Source organism: Triticum dicoccoides, chromosome 5A (genome assembly GCF_002162155.2).
Source record: "Triticum dicoccoides isolate Atlit2015 ecotype Zavitan chromosome 5A, WEW_v2.0, whole genome shotgun sequence".
Taxonomy (NCBI): domain Eukaryota; kingdom Viridiplantae; phylum Streptophyta; class Magnoliopsida; order Poales; family Poaceae; genus Triticum; species Triticum dicoccoides.
The window spans coordinates 208067030-208080713 of NC_041388.1; positions in this window are offsets into that span (position 1 = coordinate 208067030).

The following is a 13684-nucleotide window of genomic DNA, read 5'->3' on the forward strand; positions in this document are numbered from 1 at the left end:
TCTGGATAATAGCTAAAATCGCAGCGCAGGGAAAAAAATAACACGGGCCGCATCTGGCTGGGCCAATAGTGCACAGGAGGGCTAGGGTGGCTGCTCACATGGGCCACGGCCCAGTCGGTGGTGAGGCGAGGCCGGAAGGGGCGCACAGCTGGGCCTCGGCCCACTCAGTGGAGGAGGGAGGCCGGTCTGGCGGAGCTGGTCGTGGTCGGTGGCCGTGGAAGCTACAGGCGGCGGCGTGCTCGAGGACGAGCTCGGCGTGGGGCGCAGGCAAGAGGATGGTGCGGCTGTTCACGGCGGAGCTGCGAGGACGGGCGCGCTCGGGCAGAGGGGAAAGAAGGCATCGGGTGAGGTGGAGTTGGATCAAGGGGGGTTTGGAATGAGGGGATCCCGAGAGGATTAGTGGCGGCGGCCTAGAGGGATGGATGGGACAACTCCCCTAGAAATTAGGGTTGACTGTTTATATAGGTAGATAGGTTAGGTTAGGGGCTACTCAGTCCATCCGATCGTAATCGGACGATCCTGGATACATAGGTTGGGGGCCCCAATTTACAAAACGGAGATGTTTTGTAGAAGTTTGGGGATGTTTCGGATCCAATGGTGACGAAAGTCCGGTTCAGGTTCGGGGAAGGTTTTCGGACGCGCGAGGGGGTCTGAGAACTGAGCAGAGAGGGGTTTTCGGACCGTACGATCGCATCGGACGGCACCGGACGCGAAGAGGGGATAGGTGGATGGACTAGGTGGGCTGAGAGGAGAGAAGAGAGAGGGCCCGGCAGCAGCTTCCGAAGACCGAAAACGTCCAACATTAGACCGGCTGTACTGCTGCTATAGTTATCCGTTGGGGCGTCAAACAGACTCCGAATGCGATGAAACTTGGCAGGCGGCCTACTAGCAACAAAACAACACCGCACGCCAACTTTCATCCCATTCCGAGAATATTTTCCGGCCACTTATAAAATAATATTTCGGACATGCCGCGGGCGCGTGCAAGTGTGTCTGGGCTCAGAACGGACAACATAAGAGGATGAGGAGACCGGGATGGATGCAAGTTTTGAAAATATGATGATGCAATGCGGATGATAACATGACAAGATGCAACATGCAAGGAAAGACAAGGCAACAACAGCGAATAACTGGGAGACACCTGGCACATCGGTCTCGGGGCGTCACAACACTCCACCACTATGAGAGGATCTCGTCCCGAGATCTACAATGGCACCGGAGGGAAAACGGAAGAGAAAAAGAAGAGGTAAAACTAAGTTGCTTCTTTGACCAATGAGTGAAACCAAAGAACCTTGAAAAGGTTAAGCCAGCTCGAGAAAAGAATACAATAGAGATAAATGAAGTTGAAAACACTCCATTAGAAAAGATGAACTAGGAAGAACAACTTCGGGCAGAACTCCGATTGAAAAGAAAATGAATTGAATAATAACTTGGTAAGATGAGAAGATACTTGATGAAATCACAACACACTACCTCCGGAACTATTGAATGAATGGAGCAAGGGGTAAGAAAGGTCTCAGACAACACTCCGGTTCAAAAGAGATGCAAGGCTTGATAAGGTGAAAAGAACTTGAGCAAAAGGCACAACCCTCCGGTTAAATGGATAGGCATGAAAAGAACATGATCTTTGACAAAAATGAGATGATGGGTTGAAAAGAGCAACATGACAATGCCTCCGGAACAAAAGAATAGAAGATAGATAATTGAAATAGGAGAATGGAGAAGAAAATGCCAACTTCTTCCCCAAAAGAACTTGAAAAGGTATCCTTAGGAGAAGGGTCGAACGGAGTTGTTGGAAACACAACAATGAAAAGATAAGCTTGATATGGTCTAATGGAATATAGCTCAAAATATGAGGTGACAACCTGCCACTCATGGGAAAAAAATTGGATTGATATGAACAAATTGACGAGAAAGTCTATCGCACCGGAAAGGATAAATGAAGAAATTGGATCATTGATAAACACCATGAGAGGAACAATCCTTAAAGGAAAGCTTTAGGTGAAATATAACCCAAGATAATTCCAATGAAGAAAAAGATGGACTTAAAATATCTCATTCTTGACAACATGTGAATCATGAAAACATGAACTCAAATTATCAAGAATGACATAATACCACCTCCAATAATATGGTAGAAAGAATTGCACTCCGGATTGCAAGATGAACAATGATTGAGCTCCTCTACAAATAATCTCAATGAACACCTCTAAAAGGAATTAAATCTTAGATGAACCATCATGTAGAACCTTGATGAAGAACTCCGATAATAAAATGATGATAAAAGAAAAAGAAGTTGACAACACAAAGTGAAGCCTTGCAATGCTTAGATGGATCTTCGCAATGAAATGATTGAGAAAACTTGGAACTCCGGGAAAAGAATAGATAAAGCATCTCGAACCGAGAATTTGATGAACCACCAGAATAGGGAATTAATCATCTGGGTGAATCAAGAATAAGAATTATGTTATGCTCCTCCTTCACCAATTAAATTGATGACGAGCAAATGGATTGCATACAACTTATTCTCGTAGAAAAGATTAAGAGAGATATAACATAAACTTGAGAATGTCTTCATGAAACCACCGTTAGGATTTGAAAGAACGAATAGATTGATATGATAACGAATGACGAGAACTCTTGAACGAACCACCATAAGAATTGAAAATGAACGAAGAGAAGATAAAGAAACACCGGGAAGAATTAGCAAATTAACAAAGATGTTTGAGAGAATTTAGATACAAGTGAACGAAGAGAACCCATGCTGATTAGAGAAATTTGGATGATGCACCGGATAGATTTGGAGAACGATAGCTGAAAACTAGAATGAATAATATTTGAAAAGATGGCCTCTGGAGAATCAAACTGAAAAGAATCTTGAATTGCTCCGGATAGGGTGAAAAGAATTCTCACAATCAAATACAATGATGAGAGAATGGCAATAAGCTAAAACCACGAGTCTCTGAGAGAACGGATAAGATATGGAGGAAAAAATCTTCTTCGGTCTTCAAATGTTGAGAATGACGACGAGAAACACCACCAAGAATTATTTAGACACTCCGGAAGAATCAAAAACGAAGAGATTGAGCCGACGATGAAAAGAATTTGAAAGATCTTGGAGAAATACATATGACTGATGATAAATCATTCTTACGACAAACTTCAAAAAGAAATTTGAGGATAGCTCCGGGAAAATAAGAAGAGTCAGGTAAGATCCTGGGAAAAGACCTGTGTGTTAGGGCCCACTCAAAAGAAAACACTGTTGAATGATTTGAAAGAGAGGTTGCACCGGTTGAATTAAATGACTTGAATGAGATAACAACCTCGAAGGATCTTGAACGAATGCAGAGTGGAAACACGAATCTTTGAGATATCTTGAGCACTCCGGAACAATTGAATAGCGAGAAATGACTGAATATGAGGTGTGCCAGTAAGAGAAGGTATTTGAAATAAGGAAAAGAATATGATCAAACACCGAAAGCTTGAATTGAATCCACCGGAGAAGATAAAAGAACAAAGAATGATAAACTTGAGGCTCTGTTAGAACATGAGCATCACCGGGTAATAACATTGACGGAAAAGGAATGGAGAGACTTCCCATCAATAAAAGGATAGTTGAGTAAAAATTCTGAGTCCTCAGAGAAAACAAGGGAGGTAGGGCGGGAAAAACAAAGGCAACTTGGGACGGATGAAACAAACAACATTGAGAAGACCTGAGTTGATCTTGCGGATGTTGAAAAATGAACGGATCCACTTGAAGAGGAACACGCCGGTTAAAAAGGATTGACATGACAAACTCGATTATCAAGAAGGATTAGTATTCACATCGGAGTATGAGAACACCATTTGGGGAAGGTATGGAATCAACACTTGACATTGAAGCAACTCGAATACCACAACTCCAAACAAAAACAAAGGATTGGCTTGCAGAATAAGCCGGAACAAACATATGATAGAGATTTCGTCCGAAGTTTTCGTGGTGGGGCCTACACGGGCTCGATCGTACAACACCATCATGTACAAGGCAGTGCACATGACATATGAAGCGTCCCCGAGTCGGCATAGCCAAGGACTCTTTAAGACACAACGAGACCACTGTAAAACCAACCGTGAATAGGTGGACCACTAGACGTCAAACCCCAATTTCATATCATACATCTGTCGAAAATATTTCCTAAGAGCTACTTGAATTCCCACTTATAAACTCCCCAAATTTTCCGGTTATGCAATCAGGTGTTGGGGATACAGGGGAAGCATAATATCTCACCCAAACTAGCAAATCCTACATCCAGTTGTATCCATCCTTCAACACATAACCAAGAAACCTTCGGAAATCATCTACCTCAACCTTCGAAAAGCATCCGTTATACAAGTTATGGCAATACTCCTGAACTCCCGCCCCAGTACTGGGTGGCGTCGAGGTTATCTCACCAACAACTGCATAAAAGTGATTTTCGATGTCGGCGAACTAAACTCAGGTATTCCAGAACTGCAACGATAAAATTGTGACGACAACACCTCGGAGCTCAACTCCCCGGGACATTGCCACAACCCCTAAATGACAGGAGGCACCAAGAACAATGTTCTTGTCACAAATCGATCGGAACGATTCCAAGATACCCGCGTGATCCTAAAAAATATTTAGTGAAATTTGAGAAGAGAAGAGTCAAAACTCTACGTCAGGATGCCTTACCAGAGCGATGAAGGGACTGGGGAGTAAAAAGAATTCATAACTCTCCGATATATAATTCCTAAATGACTCAAAACATTTTTCTAGACTCAACTCGTCAGCTAATTTGATCAAGCAGTGGGGGCTCCTAAGGTCAGGGAAGGCTTCTATTACCAACATGTAACGCCCCGGATACACCCGCCGGTGGTCGTTACTCCTGGTGGGATCTAGACTGGCCCCACAGATCAATACTAGTCTTTTCTGCGCACTTTGTCCTCACTCATGCGCACCCGGGAGCAACTTCCCGGTCAGTCACCCATCCTGACACTACTCCAAGCTGAGCACGCTTAACTTTGGAGTTCTGTCCGAATGGGCTACCAGAAAAGAAGGAATTCCTTATTGATATGGGTAGTCTATCATCCTTAATAAGCCAGGCCATCACATACACCCCCACTTAGAGGAACCAACGTCCTCGTTGGGCCACAGGAATGTTCCCTCTTGGCACAACCATCTGTGCATCCAGACCAGTACATGTGCCATGCCGTGTGCCACGACGGGTCACAAACGTCATGAACAACATGACCGCGCACCTGTCCGCAACCATCCGTGTAACCGCGAGGGTCGGCTCTGATACCAACTTGTAATGCCCCCGATGCGGCTATATCTCCCACGTGTCGAAGCACGATTTAGAGGCATAACCGCATTGAAAGCAATGTCGCAAGTGAGGTAATCTCCACACAACCCATGTAATACATAAGGGAAAGAGATACATAGTTGGCTTACAATTGCCACTTCACACAATTACATGAATAAAGCATTACATCAATCAGATACAATCAAGGTCCGACTGCGGAACCAAAATAAAAGAAGACTACCCCAAATGCTACACAGATCCCCGATCGTCCCGACTGGGCTCCACTACTGATCAACTAGAACGAAACAACGTAAAGGACGAGATCTTCATCGAGCTCCTCCTTGAGCTTGGTTGCGTCATCTGCACGGACTCATCGGCACCTGCAAGCTGGTTTTGGAAGTAACTGTGAGTCACGAGGACTCAGCAATCTCACACTCTCGCGATCAAGACTATTTAAGATTATGGGTAAGGTAAAGGTATGAGGTGGAGCTGCAGCAAGCGACTAGCATATATGGTGGCTAACATACGCAAATGAGAGCGAGAAGAGAAGGAAATAGCACAGTCGAAAATCTATGATCAAGAAGTGATCCTAGAGCAACCTACGTCAAGCATAACTCCAACACCGTGTTCACTTCCCGGACTCCGCCGAGAAGAGACCATCACGGTTACACACGCGGTTGATGTATTTTAATTAAGGTCAGCTTCAGGTTTTCTACAACCGGACGTTAACAAATTCCCATCTGCCCATAACCGCGGGCATGGCCTTCGAAAGTTCAATCCCTGCAGGGGTGTCCCAACTTAGCCCATCACAAGCTCTCACGGTCAATGAAGGATATTCCTTCTAGCGGGAAGACCCGATCAGACTCGGAATCCCGGTTACAAGACATTTCGACAATGGTAAAACAAGACCAGCAAAGCCGCCCGATGCGCCGACAAATCCCGATAGGAGCTACACATATCTCGTTCTCAGGGCACACCGGATAGGTCAAGCTACGAGTAAAAACCAACCCTTGAGTTGCCCCGAGGTGGCCCCGCAGGCTGCCCATTTCGGACCAACACTCAGAGGAGCACTGGCCCGGGGGGGGTTTAAAATAAAGATGACCCTCGGGCTCGCGAAAACCCAAGCGAAGGTTATAGGTTGTTAGTGCAAATGGTAAAACCAAGGTTGGGCCTTGCTGGAGGAGTTTTATTCAAGGCGAACTGTCAAGGGGTTCCCACTATTACCCAACCGCGTAAGGAACGCAAAATCCGGGAACATAACACCGATATGATGGAAACTAGGGCGGCAAGAGTGGAACAAAACACCAGGCATAAGGCCGAGCCTTCCACCCTTTACCAAGTATATAGATGCATTAATTAAATAAGATATATTGTGATATCCCAACAAGTAAACATGTTCCAACAAGGAACAACATCTCCATGTTCCAACAAGGAACAAACTTCAATCTTCACCTGCAACTAACAACGCTATAAGAGGGGCTGAGCAAAGCGGTAACATAGCCAAACAACGGTTTGCTAGGACAAGGTGGGTTAGAGGCTTGGTTCAACTACATAGGAGGTATGATAAGCAAGTGGTAGGTATCGCAGCATAGGCATAGCAAAAGAGCGAGCAACTAGCAAGCAAAGATAGAAGTGATTTCGAGGGTATGGTCATCTTGCCTGAAATCCCGCAAGGAAGAAGAACGGGTCCATGAAGAAGACAAACGGACGTAGATGAACGGATCCTCACAACTCCGGAACGAAACCGAAGATAACGCGAGAAGTAACCCGGAAAGAAGCAAACAACATAGTAAACAACCATCACCTAATCATGGCATGATGCACAACAAGTATGATGCATGTCCGGTTTAATGAAGCATGGCATGGCAAGGTGCACAAGCAATCCTACAAATTAAGTGGAGCTCAATATGCAATGAGTTGCATATTGACGAAACACCACGACAAGTTTTTAGTTCGATCTTGTTTATGTACCCAACAATATTAAATGTTGTTAAACATGGCAAGAGGGTGAAGCAAAGCAAAACTACCTATCTAGTCAAGTTTAAATGAGGCCGGGAACAACAAACAACAAATCCGGAAACTCCTCATGTGCATATATTAGGTTAGGTCCTGTTCTGCCCTAAACCATATTTTAGAGTTGTTAGGCATGCAAAACAATGTCACCATGATAAACTAGGCAAAATTCTACCCCATTTACATATAAATATTATTAAAATCGGAGCTACGGTTATTTAATTACAAATTAAAGCATTTTAACATGGCATAGGAGTAAATTTAACCAAACATCATTTTAAATATTTTAAACATAGATGAAAGTTGGATATTATTATCCTACACAAAATTCTAAGCAACTTTCATATTAAGTTTGTTTAATTCCGATGCACGGTTGTGGATTTATTAAATGCATGATCATGAAGGTCTTTTCTGCAAAACTGGCAAACTCTGGATAATAGCTAAAATCGCAGCGCAGGGAAAAAAATAACACGGGGTGCATCTGGCTGGGCCAACAGTGCACAGGAGGGCTGGGGGTGGCTGCTCACATGGGCCACGGCCTAGTCGGTGGTGAGGTGAGGCCGGAAGGGGGGGCGCAGCTGGGCCTCGGCCCACTCGGTGGAGGAGGGAGGCCGGTCTGGCGGAGCTGGTCGTGGTCGGCGGCCGTGGAAGCTACAGGCAGCGGCGTGCTCGAGGACGAGCTTGGCATGGGGCGCAAGCAAGAGGATGGCGCGGCTATTCACGGCGGAGCTGCGAGGACGGGCGCGCTCGGGCAGAGGGGAAAGAAGGCATCGGGTGAGGTGGAGTTGGATCGAGGGGGATTTGGAATGAGGGGATCCCGAGAGGATTAGTGGCGGCGGCCTAGAGGGATGGATGGGACAACTCCCCTAGAAATTAGGGTTGACTGTTTATATAGGTAGATAGGTTAGGTTAGGGGCTACTCGGTCCATCCGACTGTAATCGGACGATCCCGGATACATAGGTTAGGGGCCCCAATTTACAAAACGGAGATGTTTTGTAGACGTTTGGGGATGTTTCGGATCCAACGGTGACGAAAGTCCGGTTCAGGTTCGGGGAAGGTTTCCGGACGCGCGAGGGGGTCTGAGAACTGAGCAGAGAGGGGTTTTCGGACCGTGCGATCGCATCGGACGGCATCAGACGCGAAGAGGGGATAGGTGGATGGACTAGGTGGGCTGAGAGGAGAGAAGAGAGAGAGGGCCCGGCAGCAGTTTCCGGAGACCGAAAATGTCCGACGTTAGACCGGCTATACTGCCGCTATAGTTATCCGTTGGGGCGTCAAACGGACTCCGAATGCGATGAAACTTGGCAGGCGGCCTACTAGCAACAAAACAACACCGCACGCCAACTTTCATCCCATTCCGAGAACATTTTCCGGCCACTTATAAAATAATATTTCGGACATGCCGCGGGCGCGTGCAAGTGTGTCTGGGCTCATAACGGACAACAGAAGAGGACGAGGAGACCGGGACGGATGCAAGTTTTGAAAATATGATGATGCAATGCGGATGATAACATGACAAGATGCAACACACAAGCAAAGACAAGGCAACAACAGCGAATAACTGGGAGACACCTGGCACATCGGTCTCGGGGCGTCACAACATAGTAACATATATCATGCAACAACGAAGTCTAACTCTGTTGCTATGCATTGGCATGTCATAAAAGAACAATTCATGCACACATAGTAAAGGCCAATGCATAGTATAAGTCGTTTCTTGCAATTTTATCATATTGGAAACATGGAGAGGCGGAGATGTAGTTCCTCTCTCATAATAATTGCAAGTAGGAGCAGCAAGCACATGCATATTATATCTATCAAAATCATCATATGTAGTAGTAAAACGCAACCCATCAATATAATCCTTAATAAGGGCAAACTTCTCTGATATAGTGTAGTCAGGAGAAATCAAAAAGATAATAGGACTAACATGTGTGGGTGCAATAGCAACAATTTCAAATTTAACATAAGGAACTATAGCAAGTTCATCTCCATAAGAATAATTCATATTGGCATCTTGGCCACAAGCATAGCAAGCATCATCAAAAAGGGATATTTCAAAAGAATCAGTGGGAGCATAACAATCATCATAGCAATCATCCTTCGGTAAGCACAAAGGGAAATTAAACAATGTATGAGTTGAAGAGTTACTCTCATTAGAAGGTGGGAACGGGTGATAAATCCGCTCTTCCTCCTTTTGTTCTTCGCTCTCCTCCTCATCTTTTTCATCCAATGAGCTCACAATGTCATTAATTTCTTCTTCCATAGACTCCTGCAAAATATTAGTCTCTTCTTGGACAGCGGAGGAGTCCTCAATATATGGTTTAATATAAGGATTAGAAGCATAATTATCATAGCAATATTTAAGTATGGCCAAATTTTCAGATTTGTAGAGAGTAGTAGCACACTCTTCAATAAAAGAAGCAATTTCACAAGTACCCCTAAAAGCAACAAATTCTTCAATTTTTTGAACATCGTAGTAATTATAAACACCCTTAGTATACGAAGATATGATTCCATTATCACTAAACCCACATTGGTAAGGAAGGTGTTTCTTAGGGTCCTTAGAACAACAAGTACAATCATATATTTCACATAAATTCCAAGCATAGCACTGCAAACGATGAATTTGCTGCAGTAAAAGTTTCCCTTTTTCATATATGATGTGTCGCACATAACAAAGATGTTCATCTAAATATTTTCCCTCAACTAAGCTAGTTGGGGTTTTAGCCTGAGCACACAGGGATCGAAGATGATCCAAGTAAAAACCTTCAGTAGTGTGATAGATTTTGAGTGGTTCTTCAACCATTGGTTCAGTAGGTACAACTAATTTTGTTGGTATTTTGCGTTTTCTACCCATAACTAAAGATAGAAAACAAGAGCACAAACTAAAAACTACTTAGTGATAAAGCAAACAAGCACACATGAGAATACTCACCGCACGCTATAACTCCTCGGCAACGGCGCCAGAAAAAGGTCTTGATAACCCACAAGTATAGGGGATCAATTGTAGCCTCTTTCGATAAGTAAGAGTGTCGAACCCAACGAGGAGCTAAAGGTAGAACAAATATTCCCTCAAGTTCTATCGACCACCGATACAACTCTACGCACGCTTAACGTTCGCTTTACCTAGAACAAGTATGAAATTAGAAGTACTTTGTAGGTGTGATAGGATAGGTTTGCAAGATAATAAAGAGCATGTAAATAAAAGCTAGGGGCTGTTTAGATAAAGACACAACTAAGTTAGTTTTAGTAGAGAGCTTTTTGTCACGAGAAAGTTATTTGTCCCTAGGCAATCGATAACTAGACCGGTAATCATTATTGCAATATTATTTGAGGGAGAGGCGTAAGCTAACATACTTTCTCTTCTTGGATCATATGCACTTATGATTGGAACTCTAGAAAGCATCCGCAACTACTAAAGATCATTAAGGTAAAACCCAACCATAGCATTATAAGGCATCAAATCCTCTTTACTCCCATACGCAAACAACCTACTTACTCGGGATTGTGCTTCTGTCACTCACGCCACCCACCATAAGCAAATCATGAACATATTGCAAACCCTACAACGGGGATCCCTCATGCTTGCGTGACATGGAGAGCACCATAGGACAGCACCAATAATAAAACATGCAACCCAAACCAATCATGATCATCAATTAACCCATAGGACAAAACGGGTCTACTCAAACATCATAGGATAGCCATACATCATTGGGAAATAATATATAGCGTTGAGCACCATGTTTAAGTAGATATTACAGCGGGTAAAAGAGGGGTTACACCGCTGCATAGAGGGGGAAGAGTTGGTGATGACAGCAGTGAAGTTGTTGGTGTAGATCGTTGTCGCGATGATGGCCCCGGCGGTGTTCCGGCGCCACCGGGAGAGAGGGGGAGAGAGCCCCCCCCCCCTTCTTATTCTTCTTCCTTGACCTTCCCCCTAGATGGGAGAAGGGTTTCCCCTCAAGTTCATGGCCTCCATGGCAGCAGAGGGGCGAGAGCCCCTCCGAGATTGGATCTGTCTCTCTGTTTCTGCATTCCAGATTCTGCCCTTTCACCGTTTCTTATATTCCGGGAGATCCGTAACTCCGATTGGGCTAAAATTTTGACATGATTTTTATCTGGATATTAGATTTCTTGCGCGAAATAATGGCATCAACCGCCTTACGTGGTGGCCACGAGGGCCCAGGGCATACCTGACCCCCTGGGGCGCGCCCCCTGCCTTGTGGCCCCCTCGGGCATCGTCTCGCGTTGATTCTTCTTCCCAAAAATCACATATATTCCAAAAAAATCTCTGTTAGTTTTTATCCCGTTTGGACTCCGTTTGATATGGATTTTCTGCGAAACAAAGAAGATGCAACAAACAGGAATTGGCACTGGGCACTGGATCAATATGTTAGTCCCAAAAATAGTATAAAAAGTTGCCAAAAGTATATGAAAGTTGTAGAATATTGGCATGGAACAATCAAAAATTATAGATACGACGGAGACGTATCAACATGAACCCTTCTCATTTACTTCACAACTATCAGTTATCAATATCTCCCATGCTAAACAGGCTAGTGGCGGTTCCCAAGCGATAAAAGTAAAGGTTTTGACACTATTGGGAGTTTTTGTTTGATTATTTGAGCGATTAACTCTTTTTGTATTTTGCAGTTTGGGACTGGGCATCCCTATTACCGCCCTTTTCTCGTGCAATGGCGAGTGAATAAACACTCGACCTGAGAATAACCCGCTTAGCATGGAAGATACCGACTACCTCCTATCATTCCATGAACGATCCAGGCACACAAAACAGATATTTTTTTAGAAGTTTTTTAGAGGTGGCACATTCAAATTTACTTAGGACGATAGGGTAATACCGCATATAGGTAGGTATGGTGGACTCGTCTAGAATAACTTTGGGTTCAAGGTTTTGGATGTACAAGCAGAGTTCCCACTTAGTACAGGCGAAGGCTAGCAATTTAGATTGAGAAGCGGGCAGCTAGAGAGCAACAACGATCATAACCATGCATTATGCATCAGTAACATTGGACACTAGTATGAGTAGGATATGAACACCATGAACATAAATATCATAGAGTCTATGTTGGTTTGATTCAACTACATGCATGAACATGTACCAAGTCAAGCCACTTGAACATTCAGAGGAGGATACCATATCATCATACTACATCACAATCATTTTAACGCTATGTTGATATCCAAGATAGATCATTATTCACTCCCAGCTACTTATGCATGGAATGAGAAACTATAATCTCTAATTGTCATTGCAAACATGTTTAATCATAATGGGTTGAATCATGGATACTCGGTTAAACATATTTACATAAAAAAGAACAAGTCGAGTTCATACCAGTTTCTCTCTGCCACGGCCAGTTCATCAAATATCGTCATTATTGCCTTTCACTTGCACGACCGAACGATATGAAAATAATAATAGTGCAAGAGTGCCATGGACTAAGCTGGAATCCGCAAAACATTTTATTCAACAGGAGAAGACAAGGTAAAATGTGCTCTTTATTAGTTCAATAGTTATTCATGTGAGAGACACTCAACATTTTCATCGTGGTCTTCTCCTTGGTACAACTTGAATAAAAGGAAAAGAAATTCAGAGAAACACACTGAAATATTCTTGGAGTTTTTGGTTTTCTTGAACAAGCAAATAAAAGGGAAAAGCAAAAACAAGAAAAAACTATTTACACGGGAAAGCCCCCAACAAGCAAAAGAAGAACAAGGAAATCTTTTTGGATTTTAATTTTAATACTACAGCTAAGCATGCATAGAAAGTAAACTAGCTACAACTATTTTTTTGGTTTTTCTAAAGTTTTTCAAACACACAAGAAGAAAGCAAGAAAATAAATATAAGCATGGATGATACAATGAAAAAGTGTGAACACCGACAAATATAATGGTATGTAGACATAAATGTAATGTCGGTGAGAAACATGTACTCCCCCAAGCTTATGCTTTTGACCTAAGTTGGTAATTGATCAGTTGCCTGGAGGGTAGAAGGGGTGCTGAGGAGTGGGCATCGACTAATCCCACTATGGAGGCTCCTCCATGACCTCTACAGCAGCCTGAGCATTCCGGTAGGCGATGATGTCCTCAGGCATAATCCTATATCCGCCCCTAGCTACAGAATCAAACAAATAAGGAGCAGGCAACGGAATAATATCACGAGTTTTAATGCTAAAGACCAGGTTATAAGGAATAGGAATGTTAGGATAATCTTGTGCAAGAAAATGATGGTGTTCCATGGCTACACGGTCTAGATAAACCTTGGTCGAAGGGTAATTGTGAGGGCGTATCTCAACCTCAAAGTGAGCCACCAAATGTGTAGCAAAAATCCCACCATGTA